Genomic DNA, 18538 nt, shown 5'->3' with positions numbered 1-18538 from the left:
TATACCAGAGCTGGGGTACAGGCCAGAGGTGCAGGAGGGTGAGAAGATTCACCAGAGACAGAGAGGGGAGCAGAACAGGCAGATGGACTGAAAGCACTGCTGAGGGGAGCAGCAGGCAAGACAGGAGAGGTCTGCCTCTCCATGTGGGTATCTCCCTGGCTGGCCAGGAATCGAACCCGCACTGCAGAGGCTGTGGACAGCTTCACAGTGCTGCACTCAACCTGCTGCACCACCAGGGAGGCCCTACTTCTACAATTTTGAATATGAAGTCAGATTATTCTGATCAGGAACTATGCCTATTTTTAATCTAAGTTAACGGATTAAAATATGAATGGGAAGTGTTAGGGATTATAGTCTTTTTTTCTTTACCTCATCACAGGGTCTGTTTAACATTTTGTTGATAAGTTACAGAGCATATCACACTTTATGAATGCCACAGAAGCAATTAGGAGATAATCATTGGCAGTGGTTCTTATAGGAGATCTAAAACATCTCCATGAAATGGTTGATGTAAACATAGTGGACACATTCTCCACTACAAGGGGAGAGGCAATGAGAGCTGAGCAATGGGAGATAATTCGGCTCATTATAGCATAGCTAAAGCCAAGTATCTTAGGTGTCCATGCCTACATAACCTAAAAGGATCATTATAGAACAAAAATATTTTTCACTTTTTATTTTGGTTATGTTTTGTTCAAGAAAATGCAAGATGTTCTCAAAAATGAAAATATGGGCCTCCCTGGTGGTGCAAGGGGTTAAACACAGCACTGTGAAGCTATCCACAGCCTCTATAGCATGAGTTCGATCCTGGACTTGCCAGGGAGCTACCCACATGGCACAGCAGACCTCTCCTGTCTCTCCTGCTACTCCCCTCAGCAGTGTATTTCAGTGGATCTGTCTGTTCTGCTCCCCACTCTGTCTCTGGTGAGTTCCCTCACCCCCTCATCTCTGGCCTGTACCCCAGCTCTTATATGAATAAATAAATAAATCTTTAAAAACAGAAAGTTGTCATTCTTAACAAACATTTATTGAGTACTTACTATGTGCAAATTAGTTGTTAGTTGTTGGAACTATCAAAATGAATGTCCCAGCATAGGAGCCAGCAGGAGGCAGACGTAGACACAAGCTACACAGCAGGAGAGGTGCTCTGTTATAGAGCATCGAAATGCTGTGGAACAGTTTCAGAGTTTACTGGTTTATTTCATTACTTGGATTTGTTTTAATCTCCCCTCTCCCTGCCCAAGAAATGGCCATTTTGGGGTATGTAAAATCTAAGAGAAATGATCATTTTAAAAAGATTATTTTTATATTTTATGTTAGTATAGGACATGAATTCCCAGCACAACAGAAACGATTTGGAGGGATACCCACCAAAGTGATCACATTGTTACCTTTGAGAAATGGGCTAAGAAAAAAAGTTCATTGTTACTTTTTACCTTTGCTAGCGTTTCCCTAAAAAAATTTTTTTTTTATAGAGGCATGCTTTATTTATTTGTTTGTTTGTTTGTTTGTTTTGTTTATACATGCACTGGGTACAGTCAGAAGCGCGGGAGGGCGAAAGAATTCACCAGAGCCAGAGCGGGGAGCAGAGCAGGCAGAAGGACCGAAGCACACTGCTGAGGGGAGCAGCGGGCGGCAGGATCCCTAAAAAATTTTTTTAATTAAAGAATTGGTAAACTCTATGCCATTAAATATATAGTATAATTGAGAGAAAGAAAGGAAATAATGCTTCTGGCAGACCTCAGTGAGGAGGATATTGATTTGGGCTTTGAGGAATAAGTAGGAGGAATCCACTGGCTAGAGGAAGGGGAGAGAATTAAGCAAAACCATGGAATATGTTATCCTTGTTTCAGATTATTGTAATACTTCCTTCACACCTGCCCCGTAAATTAATTTGTTGATAACATCTTGTCAGAAAACATGTATTAAGTCCTTGCTCTATGCCAGTGTAATAGATATCAAGGCAGTATAAGTCAGAGTTCCTGCTCTCAAAGCATTTACAGTCCCAATGGGGAGGGAGTTAAGACATTCTCAGAACGATCAGACAGCCCATGGTTAAGTGCCAATGGGCTTGGCCCATGAAAGGGCAGGAGAAGCTGACTACACTGCCAAGATTTGAGCCTGGGAGCCTTGGAACAATGATACCATTTATAAAAATGGAAAGTTGGGGAAAAAGAGCTGTTCTGAAAGCACATATACCTATAGTAAAACATTGTAGTCTATGTAAATTACTATTTGGCTTTGCAAATGAATAGAGCTGCACAAGTAATGTTTAGACTGCAGGGTGCCAGAAACTATAATCATTTCTACCTTTTATTGAAATGTAGATGGGATGCCAGGCACTGTGCAAAGTCTTTTGCCTCCATTGTCATTTAATCTTCCTAACTCGGACCTCTCTTGTGGTGCAAGGGTTTAAGCACAGCACTATGAAGCTTGAGTTTGATCCCAGACCACCCAGGGAGCTACACATATGGTGCAGCAGATCTCTCCTGTCTCGCCCACTGCTCCCCTCAGCAGTGTATTTCAGTAGATCTGCCTGTTCTGTTTCCCACTGTCTCTAGTGAATCTTCTCACCCCCCGCATCTCTGGCCTGTACCCCAGCTCTTGTATGCATAAATAAAAAAAATCTTTAAAAAAATAATCTTCATAACTCTATGAGGTCAGGGCCTCCCCAGTGGTGCAGCGGGTTGAGCACAGCACTGTGAAGTTGTCCGCAGCCTCTGCAGCACCAGTTTGATTCCCAGCCGGTCAGGGAGATTCCCACATGGAGTGGCCGACCTCTCCTGTCTCTCCTGCTGCTCCCCTCAGCAGTGTATTTTAGTCCTTCTGCCTGTTCTGCTCCCTGCTCTGTCTCAGGTGAATTCTCTCACCCTCCCACGCCTCTGGACTGTACCCCAGTGCTTGTATAAATAAATAAATCTTAAAAAAAAATAACTCTATGATGTCATTCTGACCCCCATTTTTCAGATGAAGGAAGTGAGACTTGGAGAGGTTGGGCTTCCTGCTAAGGCCTGACAACCAGTAGGAACGTGAGAGATTGGGATTTGAACACAAGTCTGTCCAATTCCAAAGTACCATGCTATGACACTATACCGTCATCCAGGAGGATGTAGGAGATACCAGCTCTGCCCTAAGGTATAAGTTGGAGGCATAGGCAGGTGTGCTGGCTGGCATTGACCAACTCCTCAGACAGGCAGCTCTCCATCACCATACCACACTAACATCATCAAAGGAAACTCAGAGATAGTGATCACTATACACTGAGATGAGCAGAGGAGACTTCAGGAAGGGGTTGAGTTTTGAGCCAGGCCTTAAAGGATGGAACGAATTTGAATAAAGGAAGAAATGGCACTCTAAGCAGAGGGGCTGCAGGTGCAAAGATGAGCATGGGTCAGGTATGCATGGAATGGAAAGTCTGGATTGTGAAATCCAGATGGAAAGTCAAATCTATAAGATCAAATCTGGGAGAATTTGAATGCTCTAGGAAGGAAAATGTCCTAATAGGATTTTGAATGGATGTAGGAGAGTGGAGGAAGAAGAATATCTAGCATTCTTAATGTGATCTTTTTAGGAAGAAGACTTTTATATTCAGAATAGATTGGAATTAGCCATTTAAACTGGTTCAAATCTGGGTTGATATTGGTTTAGAGTGGCAGGAGAGAAATGGAAAAGAAGGAGGTGGATGTGAGAGTTTTTTTAAAAGATTTATTTTATTTATGCATACAATAACTGGGGTAGAGGCCAGAGCTGTGGGGGGATGAGAGGATTCACCAGAGACAGAGTGGGGAGCAGAACAGCTGGTTCCAGTGAAATATACTGCTGAGGGGAGCAGCGGGTAAGACAGGAGAGGTCTGCTGCACCATGTAGTTCCCTGGCCTCGGATGGAATTTGTTCTGCAGATAGCTTGATAGTGCTGAGACCCAACCCCTTTTGTCACCAGGGAGGCACGGATGTGAGAGATGTTTTGAAGGAAAAATAGAGACGCTTGGCAATCGATTGGATTCAAAAAGAGAGGGAAGGAAAAAAGACAAGAATCTGGGATTTGCTGTGTGGGTGGCCAAGAGAATAATGGTGCCTTTAAGATCAGGAACAAAACCAAACTGTGATTGCTTTTGGTGACTGTGTTGTATGGCCTTTCTCTGGGTGAGAGTAGATAGAATGTGCAGAGCAGAGTAATGGAAGAAGCCAGAGGATGTAAAGTTGGGGGGAGGAGAAAGAGGAGAGGAGAAAAGAGAGAGAGAGAAAGAGAATCAGAGGATCAAAGAAGCAAGAAAACCAAGGGGAAGTGAGCACCAGGGTCAAAAAATAGTATAGAGATGGAAGAAGGATCACAACAGGAAAGAGACTATTGCTTTGAGAAAATCAATCTGCGCCCAGAAAGTAAATCACTCTGAGCAGGGTTTCATCTCACAGAAAAAAACACCGAATGAACAAGATGAAGGATGGTCGAAAGAGAGCAATGATTCTGTTCCAGTGCAGCTAATATTTCCTGAGCATCTGTGTGCTCAGGCCCGGGTGGTGATTGAACTTGATCCTGTGGACAAGGCCAGTATTATCAATGTCTTCTTGGAGAGCAAGGCTGAAGCTCAAAGAAATGAACTCTCCCAAGGCCACATAATGGAAGTAATAGAATTGGGATTTCAAAGCAGGACTGCATGTTCCTAAAGGCCCCCACTTTTCACCTCATCCACTGTCTGTGCTGGAGTGTGTGCTGATGGCTCCTTAACAGTAACAAGATCCTCTACCATTTAATGAGCTCTTCCCGAGTACTCAGTTAACCCTACTCGGTTTATTTTAATTTTACTTTATGACACCCTCTGAAGTAAATGTCATTAATTCTACTTTACGGATGGGGAAATTAAAGCCCTGTGAGGTTAAGTGACATGACTAAGTGACATAGCTAGAAAGTGACTGAGCTACAGATAAAGCTGTGGGCTTCTGTTGCCTCTTGAGAATTTCTCAAAGGAAATTTCTGGGACCCAACAGGTAACCAGCTCGTACTCCAAAGCTTTATATAAGTCATTAATTGTAGAAAGCCAGTATCACATGGTTCTTGGGTCATTCTCAGGGACTTGAATGCTGGGCTTCTGGCGGCCGAGTCTGTACAGTCATCAGGATCACATAAGACTGCTCTGTGGCCTTACAGTGCTTTCTCTTTATCACACTCCTGCTTCACCCCAGGGGGTGAGGACACTGTATGGCTTTTGAACTGGCTTTTCATTAGGGATGGAGAAAGCAGCAGAGTTTACCCACTGCCTAAATTGTCAGAAGTGTTCAGGGAGAATTAGGCACTTGTGGCCAGCCTGCCTCTCCCTGGCGGTTCCAGTGGCCGACATCACTTTTCCTGTCTGAACTCAGTGGGGAGAGGTGGACTGGGTCGATAGAGGTGTCTGCCTGTCAGTTGGGGGGCCTGCAAGACAAACTCTAATCCTCTCCCAGCAGCAACCTTGGCAGTGACCTGGCCAAGACCTAGAGTGAAGGCACCATCTCAGTGAAAGCAGCCTGGGTGGGGAGGAGACCGACATGGGGATTTCCCTGTGGGGTTCTGGGCTGAAATGAGAGTGAGCTGAGCTGACTCTGGGTGATGGGTAGGCCTGAGCAAGGAGAAGGGCGTCAGGCCAAGCATCTCTTCCCCTTGGTCTTTAGTCAGAGGGCCTAAGGGAAATGTTAGGCTTCCTGATATGATGTAATTTTGAACTCCTGCTGTATAACTGAATGATTGGCTCCACACACAGTCAGCAGATTTTTCTCAAGATGAAAGCAATTAGGCCTTTGAGCCTCCTCTTCCAACTGCTAGGAAGAAAAGGAAGCTAGAAGGGAAGCGGGTCTGTTACAGGGCAGGGAGAGGGGCAGCCCAAACCCCGCAAACCTGCCTATTTTATATAGGGTTCTGCCATCCGCCGCATTAACACAAAACATGAGACTTTAATGAGAAGGAACTTTAATACAATTAGGAAACAATACAGGAAAGGTAAAGAATCTAGTTTCTAAATCAAGCACCCAAAGTTACCCGTCCCCCGTGGGTAAAACTCCATCCAAATGGGATTGGCCCAGAGCAAGGCCCCAAAGGGTCAGAAACAACCAGACAAGCCCGGAAGGAAAAGAGCAAAATCAAAATCAAGATAAAAGCTGCCGTTGTCACCTCCCCATGGGTCTCACCCACATCTGTGTCACCCAGTCTATAAAAGGGTGGTCCCCAGGAAAGGGGGAAGTTCCAGGTTCCCTGCCCCACCCAAGCGAGGGTGGAGCTGAGCAGGGAGAGAAGAAGCTGCAGAGGAGACTGAGGAAGGAAGGAAGCAGAATGGAGCCGGTAGGAGACCTGGAGGAGGCACATGGAGCCTAGAGACACGTGAAGAAACTGCGCTTGTCTTTTGGTCATGGACTAGGTGACACAGATGTGGGTGAGACCCATGGGGAGGTGACAATGGCAGCTTTTATCTTGATGTTGATTTTGCTCTTTTCCTTCTGGGCTTGTCTGGTTGTTTCTGACCCTTTTCTGTGGGTGGGTCCCCACTGGAAGATGCTTTAGATTTGTGGCAGGCTTTGGGGCCTTGCTCTGGGCCATTCCCATATGGATGGACTTTTACCCACGAGGGGACGGGTAACTTTGGGTGCTTCATTTAGAAACTAGACTCTTTGCCTTTCCTGTATTGTTTCCTAGTTGTATTAAAGTTCCTTCCCATTAAAGTCTCATATGTTTTGTGTTGATGCAGCGGATGGCAGAACCCATTTAGAATAGGCAGGTTTGCGGGGCTTGGGCTGCCCCTCTCCCTGTCCTATAACAAGTCCACGACCAAAAGGCAAGCACAATTTCTTCACGTGTCTCTAGGCTCCATGTGCCTCCTCCAGGTCTCCTTCTGGCTCCATCCTGCTTCCTTCCTCAATATCCTCTGCAGCTTCTCGCCCTGCTCAGCTCCATCCTCCCTTGGGTGGGGCAGGAAACCTGGAACCTCCCCCTTTCCTGGGGACCACCCTGTTACAGGTCCTGCTTCTGCCAAGGTCAGCCAGGGTGCCCTGGCCTGTAATGGTAATTGACTTCCCTACCTGCTCACACCTTTCACAGGTTGTTGTGGTCTCAGGCATTCTGGTGTCCTTCAGGGCCGAGGCAGTGAAGAAGGCAGGAGCTGATGCTTTTGCACTTTTCTCCAGAATAAGAAAGAAGGCATCTTATTTTGCCCTGGGTGGGGAATTAGCAGAAACACCATGAGCTGGGCCGGGGCAGCACTCACAGGTGGGGCCCAGCTGCCCCTTCCTTTCTCTGGAAGAGACAAAATCAGGTGGAAGGAGGCATTTATTTGGGTTAACAGCTATTGCAAGCAATTTGCTAGGAGTCCCTGGTCCCTGTCTTGGAGCTGAGGAGAGCGTGATGGGTGCAGGAGGTGGAAGGGGGAGGGGGAGGAGCAGGCAATTACAAAGGTGTCAAATGTCTCAACAGAAATGGGGATCTGATCTACAGTTGGAGTCAGGGGAGGTTGTTTGGAGGAATAGATTTGAAAGAGGACTAAAATCTCATGGTAAATATTTAAAGGTAAAAAGGGTAAAAATGAAAATAGAAACTTCTGAATATCCCAAGCACCTGCCCTTCCCTAGTGATAACAGCTGTAAGTATATTGTTTGGTACCTTTCTAGGAATTTATGTAGTTATATACTTTTCCAGGAATTTTCCATATTACTCAAGTATGAATACATATATATGTGGCTCTCTTTATAAAAATATGAGATTGTAGGGCCTCCCCCGTGGCGCAGCGGTTGAGCGCTGGGTTGCGAAGCTGCCCGCAGCCTCTGCGGCGCCGGTTTGATCCCCGGCTGCTCCCCAGCCACCGGAAGAGGGTCCCACATGGCGCGCAGACCTCTCCTGCCGCCCGCTGCTCCCCTCAGCAGTGTACTTCGGTCCTTCTGCCTGCTCTGCTCCCCGCTCTGGCTCTGGTGAATTCTCTCACCCTCCCGCGCTTCTGACTGTACCCAGTGCTCGTATAAATAAATAAATTAAAAAAAAATAAAATAAAAAGTGAGAAAGCACCTGTTTTAAAAAAAAATATATATGAGATTGTATTATGCACTTATTCTCCCTGCCTTTTTTTTTTTCTTACTTCATCATATATCCAGTGCATTTTTCCATGTCAGTAGAGGGAGCTTTGCCTCATTCTTTTTTGAAGACTGTGTGTGGTATGAGGAAGTGATTTTTGAAAGGTAAAACCTGAAGAATGAGGGAGATTAGAAAGGCAAAGGGGTGGTTCTCTAAAGAACTGAGTCTGGGAAAACAAAAACAGCATTATCTTCCTAACTTTACCCCCAAATATCTTCCCTCCTCCTCTTTGCGAGTCCCCCTCCCCCCATTAGTCCCACTCTAATTTGCAAAGCAATTCACCTCCCTTTGTCTTGCACCAGCCCTGGGGAGCCTCATTCTTCAAACCAAAGCAACTTATTAAGCATTTTCCTAAACAAAAAGCCATCTACCCAGAGAAAAATCATGCCACTCCTCTAACAGACAAAAGTAGCTGCAGGCTGTTGTGCTTTTAAATAGCAATTAAGAAAAAAAAAAAAATCTGTTACACACACAAGCACCTGGCAGTTCATAAATGGTGGTTGTTACTATTATTATATTACATGTACGGATGGATGAATTGGCTGCTGCCAGGACCTGTCCTTCATCCTGGAGCACCCACCTCTTGCTTGGCAGCTTTTCAAGGGCTGGGATGGTGTTTTATTTGTCTTTGTACCCCCTACCCCGCAGCCCCAGCCCTGGCACAGAGCAGATGCTCAGGAAATGAGTGTTGAATTTAACACTCAAGGGTGTGCTGAGCAGACACTGACTCACGGATGCAGTGGGCCTGCTGTGATCTGAACCCTAAATAGATGCTATGGAACAATAGAAATAAAAACCAAAAAAAAAAAAAAAAAAAAAGAGGGCCTCCTTGGTGGCGCAGGGGTTAAAGATACAGCACTATCAATCTATATCCAGCCACTGCAGTGGAAGTTTGATCCCTGGCCAGGGAGCTACCCATATGGCCCAGCAGAGCTCTCCTGTCTCACCCGCTGCTCCCCTCAGTAGTGTATTTCGGTCCTTCCGCCTGTTCTGCTCCCCACTCTGTCTCTGGTGAGTCCTCTCACCCCCCACACCTTTGGTCTACACCCCAGTTCTTCTATGCATAAGTAAATAAATCTTTAAAAAAAGAAAGCTTGGGGGGAAAAAAAAGACTGGCTCTGGGCAATTTCACATCAATCTGGGTCTCCAGCCTCTGCAACAGATCATATTGTAACAGGGTGGTCCCCAGGAAAGGGGGAGGTTCCCTGCCCCACCCAAGGGAGGGTGGAGCTGAGCAGGAAGAGGAGAAGCTGGAGAAGAGACTGAGGAAGGAAGCAGGATGGAGCCAGGAGACCTGGAGGAGGCACATGGAGCCTAGAGACACGTGAAGAAACTGCGCTTGTCTTTTGGTCCTGGACTGGGTAACACAGATGTGGGTGAGACCCGTGGAGAGGTGACAAGCTTTTATCTTGATGTTGATTTTGTTTTTTTTCTTTCGGGCTTGTCTGGTAGTTTTTGATCCTTTTCTGTGGGTCCCCACTGGAAGATGCTTTAGACTTGTGGCAGGCTTTGGGGCCTTGTTCTGGGCCAATCCCATATGGATGGACTTTTACCCACGAGGGGACGGATAACTTTGGGTGCTTAATTTAGAAACTATTCTTTGCCTTACCTGTATTGTTTCCTAGTTTTATTAAAGTTCCTTCCCATTAAAGTCTCCTATGTTTTGTGTTGATGCAGCGGATGGCAGAACCCATTTAGAATAGACAGGTTTGCGGGGTTTGGGCTGCCCCTCTCCCTGTCCTATAACAATATCACTAACTATCAAATATTGATAGTTCCTGATCAGTGCTGCTTTGGTTCTTTATCTTTGGGGGAAGGGGGAAGGCCCACCCCAACTACCATAGGTATAAAATAGATACAGTGATGTACACAGATCTTAAATCAACAACTGGGTGAATTTTTTTTAAAGATGTATTTATTTATGCATACAAGAACTGGGGGTATAGGCCCAAGGTGAGGTGGAGGGGTGAGAAGATTCACCAGAGACAGAGTGGGGAACAGAACAGGCAGATTGACTGAAATACACTGCTGAGGGGAGTGTACTTTGTCAGTCTGCCTGCTCTGCTCTCCGCTCTGGCTCTGGTGAATTCTCTCACCCTCCCACACTTCTGACTGTACCCAGTGCTTGTATAAATAAATAAATAAATAAAAATACACTGCTGAGGGGAGCAGCGGGCGAGTCAGAAGAAATCTGCTGCGCCATGTGGGTAGCTCCCTTGCCAGGGATCGAACTTGTGCTGCAGTGGCTGCGGATAGCTTCATAGGTTATGTCTTAACCCCTTGAGCCACCAGGGAGGCCCTGGATGAACTTTTATACATGTATATATATACCTTGTACCTTTATAACCATCAATGAGATCAAGATATAGAAACTTTTCAGCATCCAGCAGGCTCCTTTTTCTGACCTCTTTCACCATCTCTGTCACCAACTAGTCACACCTGTTTTAGAGCTTTTTATAAATGGCATCACTCGATATGTATTCTTTTAGGTCTGTCGTCTTTCCCTGTGTATAATTCATGTGTGTCGGCACTTGTTTCCTCCTGTGTGTGTGTGTATGTGTAGTCTTGTGTTGAATGAATATGTTACAATGGACATTTGGTGCGTTTCCAGCTTCTGGCACTTATGAATACTGCTGTTATGAATAGTCTTTTACATATCTCTTGGTGGACTTAGTACTTATTTATCTTGGCTTTATATATGCGACTAGAATTACCAGGTGAATAAAGATACATGGTGAGCTTTAGTAAATACTGCCAGTTTTCCAAAATGGTGTGCCAGTTCACTTGCCTATCAGTGGTGTGTGGGAGTTCCAGTTATTTTACATCCTTCTAGCATCTGATATTAATCCTTTTAATTTCACTCAAACTGGTGCATAGGTAATGGTATGTTTTTATGTCTTTACCCTAATAAGTAAAGATATTGTTTTCGTATGTTTATTTTACATGCTTAATGGATTTTCATAGGCCTTTTGGCTATTTGGATGTCCTTTTAGAAGAGTCTGTTCAACCTTGAACATTTCACTCAAGTGTGTCACATCCACATTTTAGTGGTCACACATTAGTGGTCACACTTTAGTGACCACCTCGGTGTAGACATCCCACTCCTGAACTCCACATCCTTGTCCCAGCTGGCTCTTTATTAACTCCAGCAGGACGCTCCACGTGCTCCTGGGATCCACATACAGGAATGAAACCTTGATCTCCTCTTCAGTTCCGAACCCACACTCTTTTTTTCCTGCTCAGCTCACTCCATGATCTGGCCCATCATCGTCGTTCTCACTGTCCCTGCTAATTAATATTCAGGCCACAGTCTCATGTATCTCAAGAAATTTGCACGAGCTGTTTCTTTTCCCTAAAATCTCCTCCTCAAATCTCAGTTGACAAGTCACTTCCCCTGGGCTAGGGGTTTCCTGTCCCTTCATGTCATTTCTCACACTTGTGTTGTAATTGCCAGCCTCATTGCCTGGCTCAGACATCTGCTGTTTTCACTTACTCAGCATTCATTCCCTTGCTTCTCAGTGCTCCAGTTTCCTGCAGGAACCATCTCTTTGTTCTCAGTCCTCTTGGTCTGAGTGTGGTTGTGCTGAGAGGTGGGCTTCACAGCACCCTGGCTAGTCAGTGTATCCCATCTGTAAGACCCCCAAGTGAATGAATAGTAAACATGGAACTGAGGAAGCTGAGCAGAATCAATCTTAGCATTTTTACTGGAACAACTGGTAAAGAGGCAGTCTTTTTGGGAGGAATTTACTAAGGTAAAAGCTGCGAGCCAGTGGCAGCCATTGGGTTACCACAAGGAAAAGCCTGCCTGAGAATGGAGGAAAGCCAGAGGAGAGCAGAGCCCAGATTTGAAGGCACAGAGTTCTCCTCACATTCTGCAGCTCCTGGATCAACCAGCCTGAAGCCTGTCCTACCAGTCAACTTGTCAGTCAAGTGAGCCATTAATTCCCCCTTTGCTTAAGCCAATTTGAATCTGTTTCAGGTCCTTGCAACCCAACTGTGCTGACTCATACACTCCCGCTAGACTGAAATAGAAATTCAGCAAATAGGGGGTGAGGGATGGACAGAGGAAAGGGTTTCTCCTCAGCACTTGGCTGGGCCCTTCCTCCTGCCTCTCCCAGCCAGCTGAGGCTCCATACTGCTCTCCCCAAGTCCCCTGCTGGTCCCAGGCTCCCTCCCTCATTCTTGACCACGGATCTCTGCTCTCTGATTCCTCCTAGGTTTTTTTTTTTTTTTTTTTTATAGAGGCATGCTTTATTTATTTGTTTGCTGGTTTGCTTGTTTGTTTTGTTTATACAAGCACTGGGTACAGTCAGAAGTGCCGGAGGGTGAGAGAATTCACCAGAGCCAGAGCGGGAGCAGAGCAGGCAGAAGGACCGAAATACACTGCTGAGGGGAGCAGCGGGCGGCAGGAGAGGTCTGCGCGCCATGTGGGACCCTCCTTTGGTGGCCGGGGAGCAGCCGGGGATCGAACCAGCGCTGCAGAGGCTGCGGGCAGCTTCGCAACCCAGCGCTCAACCGCTGCGCCACCGGGGAGGCCCTCTGATTCCTCCTTAAACTTGTATGCCTACCCCACCAGAGATTGGTGGCTGTTTTTCAGTTGTCTGCTTTCTAGATTTTTCTTTGGTGGTAAATTCAAACAAATGGCCACACATTTTTGATGGGGTATCTCTTTTCCAAATTCCTGGAGCACATTGTTTCTACAAAAAAGCACTCCTCTACAACCATTTCTGCATTTTTAGTGTTTCCCTGGGTTTCCTGATTATCTTTACTATGCCTTATTGTCAAAGTACAGAATAATAGTTGTTAAAATCACAAGTTCTGGAGTCTGACTCAAGGGTCTGATCCCAGCTCTACTACTTACCAGCTGTGTGGCTTTTTTGTTTCTTTAAAGATTTATTTATTCATTTATACAAGAACAGGGGTACAGGCCAGATGCGCGGGAGGATGAGAGGATTCACCAGAGAAAGAGCCGGGAACAGAACAGGCAAATACACTGTTGAGGGGAGCTGCGGGCGTGACAGGAGAGGTCTGCTGCGCCATGTGGGACCTTTGCCAGCCAGCCCGAAGTGATCAGACAGGCTCTGCAGAGGCTGTGGACAGCTTCACAGCTCAGCACTCAACCTTCCGCGCCGCCAGCTGTGTGACTTTGAGGAAATTATTTAACCTCTCTGTGCTTCAGTGCTTCAGTTTCTTTCTTTTCTTTTTTTTAAGATTTATTTATTTATTTATACAAGCACTGGGTACAGTCAGAAGCACGGGAGGGTGAGAGGATTCACCAGAGCCAGAGCGGGGAACAGAACAGGCAGAAGGACCGAAGTACACTGCTGAGGGGAGCAGCGGGAGGCAGGAGAGGTCTGCGCGCCATGTGGGACCCTCACCCGGTGGCCGGGGATCGAACCGGTGCTGCAAGGGTGCGGGCAGCTTTGCAATCCAGCGCTCAACCAACTGCTGTGCCACCGGGGAGGCCCTCAGTGCTTCAGTTTCTTATTTTTTTTTTAAAAAAGATTTATTTATTTATGCATAGAAGAGCTGGGGTACAGGCCAGAGATGCGTGTGTGTGTGTGTGTGTGTGTGTGAGAGAGAGAGAGAAAGAGAGAGAGAGAGAGATAGAGAGAGGATTCACTGGAGACAGAGTGGGGAACAGAACAGGCAGATTGACTGAAGTACACTGCTGAGGAAAGCAGCCGGTGAGACAGGAGAGGTCTGCTGTGCCCTCTGGGTTGCTCCCTGGCCGGCCAGATATCGAACTTGTGGATTGCTTCATAGTGCGGTGCTTAATCCCTTGCGCCACCAGAGAGGCCCCAAAATGAAAATTTTTTAAAATTTATATTTATTTATTTATGCATACAAGAGTTGGAGTGCAGGCCAGAGGTGTGGGAGTGGGTGAGAGGATTCACCAGAGACAATGTTGGGAGCAGAACTGAAATACACTGCTGGTGGGAGTCAGAAGAAGTCTGCTGCAGGATGTGGGTCAGTTCCCTGACAGGTGATTGAACTCGTGCTGCCTTGGCTAGAGGTAGCTTGATAGCGCTGAGACTTTAACCCCTGTACCACCAGGGAGGCCCCTGAAAAGTTCTTAGAGTCAGAGAGTAAGACAAGGTTATTAGCAAAAGAAAAAAATTATTTCAGGCAAAATAATTCCCTTAGGAGAAGGTGGGGTGGAGTAGTATCTTGTATGGATGACTTCAATATGCTGACCAGAAACTTCCAGATTGGTTGGTTTAAAATTCTACTTTTTAGGAGGCTATAACTACAATTTGGTTAGGGATTAAGTCTTGGTGGGCCTGGCATAAGTGACTCCATTTTGGGTCTGTTGTTTCTATTTTAACAGGACCACAGAAGATGGTTTCCCCAAGACATTGAACCCTGTGATGGGCATGCAGCAAGCACTCGGTAAGTATGGGTTGCTGTTATTAGTTATTTTACATGCAGAATTTCTGCTAATAACCTTCCTAATAGCACAAGCGTGTACAGTCATGCCAGTTAAAGAGGAAGGCTCTCTGAGGAGATTCGAAGGTTGAAACTGGATGTGAAAGGTGGGGAGGAAGCCATATGGCAAAGGAGACTAGGGAACGTGTTTGGGGAAGGAAGAAAGGGAACAGGTGTCTGTGCGACCAAAGCGAGATACTTGGATGCAGCTCAGCCCTGTCCTCAGGGCACTGTTGGGTTCCTGCCAGTAGCGGGGAATCCCAGAAGCTTCTTGGCTTGGCTACAGAAGTAAACAGACATCTCCTATGGAGAGAAAGGGAGGTCACGGAGCTACTGTCTGGTTTTGCCAGATTGGGGCCATGCAGACAGAATTCTTTGGGGACAAAGGAGCTGGCAGGGAGTGGGTGAGAGGGTCAGCCTGGGGTTTCCTGACCACGTGGTCATCTTTGTCTCTGTAAAGTGATCAGGGCTGGTTCAGGATTTCTTCCCAGATGCTTAGGGTTCCTATCTCCTTTGTGCCATCCTATGAGTTCTTTCCTAGGCTTTCCATATGGTTTTCATGGGACTGTGGGTGAGACAGCTAAACCAGTCTGTGCTGTCTTCTTGTTGAAACAGCTATCTCTTGTCTGTCCTTGCAGATCCACACTTCACTCTGTTCTGGGTCTGACTTGTTTGGACATGTCAAGTGGCTTTTTCCCCTTCTGGTCTCTAGCTAGGCTCAGTCAAGGTGGAGGGGGGGAGCAGGGTGGGGCAGGAGAGAAAGTGTGTGTGTGGTTATTCTGTCTCCCTACAAGGGCCAGCAGTGTGTCTTCATTGACAGTCATTGCTCTTCTTAAGCGGGTCTGTTCTCCAAAGCTCCCTCCCTCAGGGTTCAGGTAACTATCAATCTTCTGTCCCTTCAGGTTTACAGGTGGTGACAGCGCCTCAGTTGTCATCCAGTAGCTCCCAGTCACCATGTCATCCCTTGTGGTACTCTTGCACTGCCTATACTTTTGTAAATAAACCCTCTTAAATTATTCTAATTTGAGTGTAGCCATCTGTTTTCAGTTGGGATCCTGAGTGATAAGTTTGCCAAATAAGGATTTTTTTGGTTTCCTAAAGGGGGGAGGGGGGAAGGGAAGAGGGGGAGAGAGAGAGAGAGAGAGAGAGAGAGAGAGAGAGAGAGAGAGAGAGAGAGAACTACTGTCTCATTATTGCCTGGTATACCGGGAACTTGAAGTGTAGACTTTACATAGATCTGTCAAGCATTTAGGCACAAGCTTGAAGTTTTCAGGCTCCACACTCTTTCCATAGAGATTCCCAATAGAATTCTCTGGCTTTGCACAAAGGCACTCTCTCCGCCTCACTCTAACCTTATATCCTTCCAATGTCAAGTCCAAAGATAGGCTCATCTCTTTTGCAAGGGACTCAACAAAGTTAACTGTGACCAAGTTATGGTGACTTGGTCACAGTTCCACTCTCAAGCCTACCCCTGTAACCAGACAGATGGAATAGCAATTGACCAGAACTGGGTCACATATTCTCCCCTGGAGCTTGAAATAGAGGTGTCAACCCCACCCAGATCACATGGCCTGAGAGTAGGGGAGGGTGAAGGTACTGTAGCCAGAAGAGGAGGCTTGAATGCTGAGTAGGGCAGGGCCACAAGTCTGTTCTATTTGGCCATGTGAACTTGGCTAAGTGATCTAACCGCTGAAACTTGTGTGTCCTCCCCTCCAGGAATACTATGAATAGCTAACAGTTATTGTGCAATTACCAAGAGCCAGGCCCTACACAAAGGCTTTTAGATGAATCGTTATTTGACAGGTACAATTATTTTCCCCACATTACAGATGAACAAAACAAGATTCAAAGAGGAAATGAGCTTTCCTAGGGTCACAAAAAACAGATATGGCAAAGCTGGCGTTTGAACCCATATCCTTCTGGTGTAAGATCACTTGCCACTATATCAAAATGCCTCTCGGTTAGAAGTACAGCTTACAGGCTTGTGAGGATTAAAAGAGATATAATAAAAAGACTACAACCCATGTTTTATTGTGTTCTTACTATGTGCCAGACCCTGAGTCAAATGCTGTATGTGGATTCATATTTAATCCTAGCAACACCTACCTTAGCCCTGAAAAGCTTAGCTCAGCCCCTGGCCCAGCAGCAGTTCAGTGGTAACTTCTTTCCCTTTGTGATTCCTAATTTCTCCTGTTGGATCAAGCATCACCCTGGTGTTTGCCAGTCTAGATTCTTTGATGTTGCACAGGGTCGCTGAACTATTTTTTTAAAGGTTTATTATTTATGCACACAAGAACTGGGGTGTATGCCAGAAGTGCCGGGGGAGGGTGTGTGTGTGAAAGGATTCACCAGAGAGAGTGGGGAGCAGAATAGGAGGATCTACTGAAACACTCTGCTGAGGGGAGCAGAGGGCGAGACAGGAGGGTCTGCTGCACCATGTGGGTTTCTTCTTGGCGGGCCTGGTATTGAACTCAAGCTGCAGTGCTGGTGATAGTTTGATAGTGCTGTCTTTAACCCCTGTGCCACCAGGGTTGGGGGGTTTGGGGGGGAGTTCTAAACTATTTCCCTGTTATCCTGAAGCTGAGAAGAACCAGACTCTGGCCCTACAAAAGATGGGAGAAGTCATGATGGGGAAGAGAGAAGGGGGTGTAGGCAGAGAACAGCAGGGGGAGCTAAGGCCCGGGGAAGGGATGTCATTAGCATCACTGCATCAGTGTTTTTCCCTTGAGCATCTTTTTTTTTTTTTTAAAGATTTTATTTATTCATACAAGAATCGAGGTACAGGCTAGATGAGCGGGAGGTTGAGAGAATTTACCAGGGACAGAGAGGGGAACAGAACAGGCAGACTGAGGAAATACACTGCTGAGGGGAGCAGCGGGCACTACAGGAGAGGTCTGGTCTGCTCACCATGTGGGATTCTTGCTGGCTGGCTGGGATAGGACCCTTGCTTCAGAGGCTGTGGACAGCTTCACAGCTCAGCGCTCAATTGCCTGCGCCACCAGGGAGGCCCTCCCCTGAGCATCTTTGGACACTTTAAGAACTCATTTCCCCAAGTTGGGGAAGTGAAAGGTAGAGCGTTGATGAGTCCCAGCTTCTCAGCCAACTTGTGTGAGGATCAGTCCCCTAGACTGTTCTCTCCACTCCCCCAGACTGTTCCATTCTGTCTAGTTTCATTACCTTCGACACTCCCTTTATTCTCTTTGCTCAGTTGGTCCCAGAACCTGGCGATTCTGCCCCCAAGTTGTTACCTGAAAGGTTGAAAACTTTGACTAAGCTTCTCCACTGGGATTGAGGATGGGGGCTCTATCTTTTCATTTTTTGTGTTTCCAGCCACTAATAATTGCATCTTTCATTGAATTTCATAATAATTATTCAAAGCCTCAATTCCTTTATTGATATCACATTTAATCCTTGCAACAACCTTGCAATCTAGCTACTTTTTTTAAATCTAGCTCTTTTTTTTCTCTCCATTTTGCAGAAGAGGAAGGAAAGTGTGGCTCTGGTAAATTAGGGGACTTGTCTAAGGTCACAAGGCTAGCAAATGGCTGAATGATAAGCTAGTAAGTAGCTTGGATCTCCCTCTTGAACTCCAGACTCACACGAACAGCTTACTTGACACGTCAACTTGAATGTCCAATGGGCATCTGTAAAGGCAGGACAGGGCACAGTGCAGGTTTTCTGATCCCATGCAGACCGGGTGAAGGAGGAGTCAGAGTCCTCATTGGTTTTTTGCAGGTCTTTTATTGGGGTTCACCAGGCATATGGCAGGCAGGGGTGCTGGCTGGGGGGCTGGGAGGCTGGCAGGCCTCCCAGCACCCAGCAAGTCTTCACTCTATCTGGACTCTCTAGCGTTCATTCTGCTGCTTCTCGGCTTCTCTTTCGGCTTCTGCTGCTGCTGCTGCTGGCGTCTCCGTGACGCTGCCCTTAAAAAGCACAGTCTTAGCTCAGCTGAATCCCATCTACCTATGCCCACACCCTATTCCAGGTGCCCGCCATCAGGCATGCATTCAGTACAAGGATCCA

This window comes from Talpa europaea (genome assembly GCF_964194135.1).
Source record: "Talpa europaea genome assembly, chromosome: 9".
Taxonomy (NCBI): Eukaryota; Metazoa; Chordata; class Mammalia; order Eulipotyphla; family Talpidae; genus Talpa; species Talpa europaea.
This window is presented reverse-complemented; position numbering follows the sequence as displayed.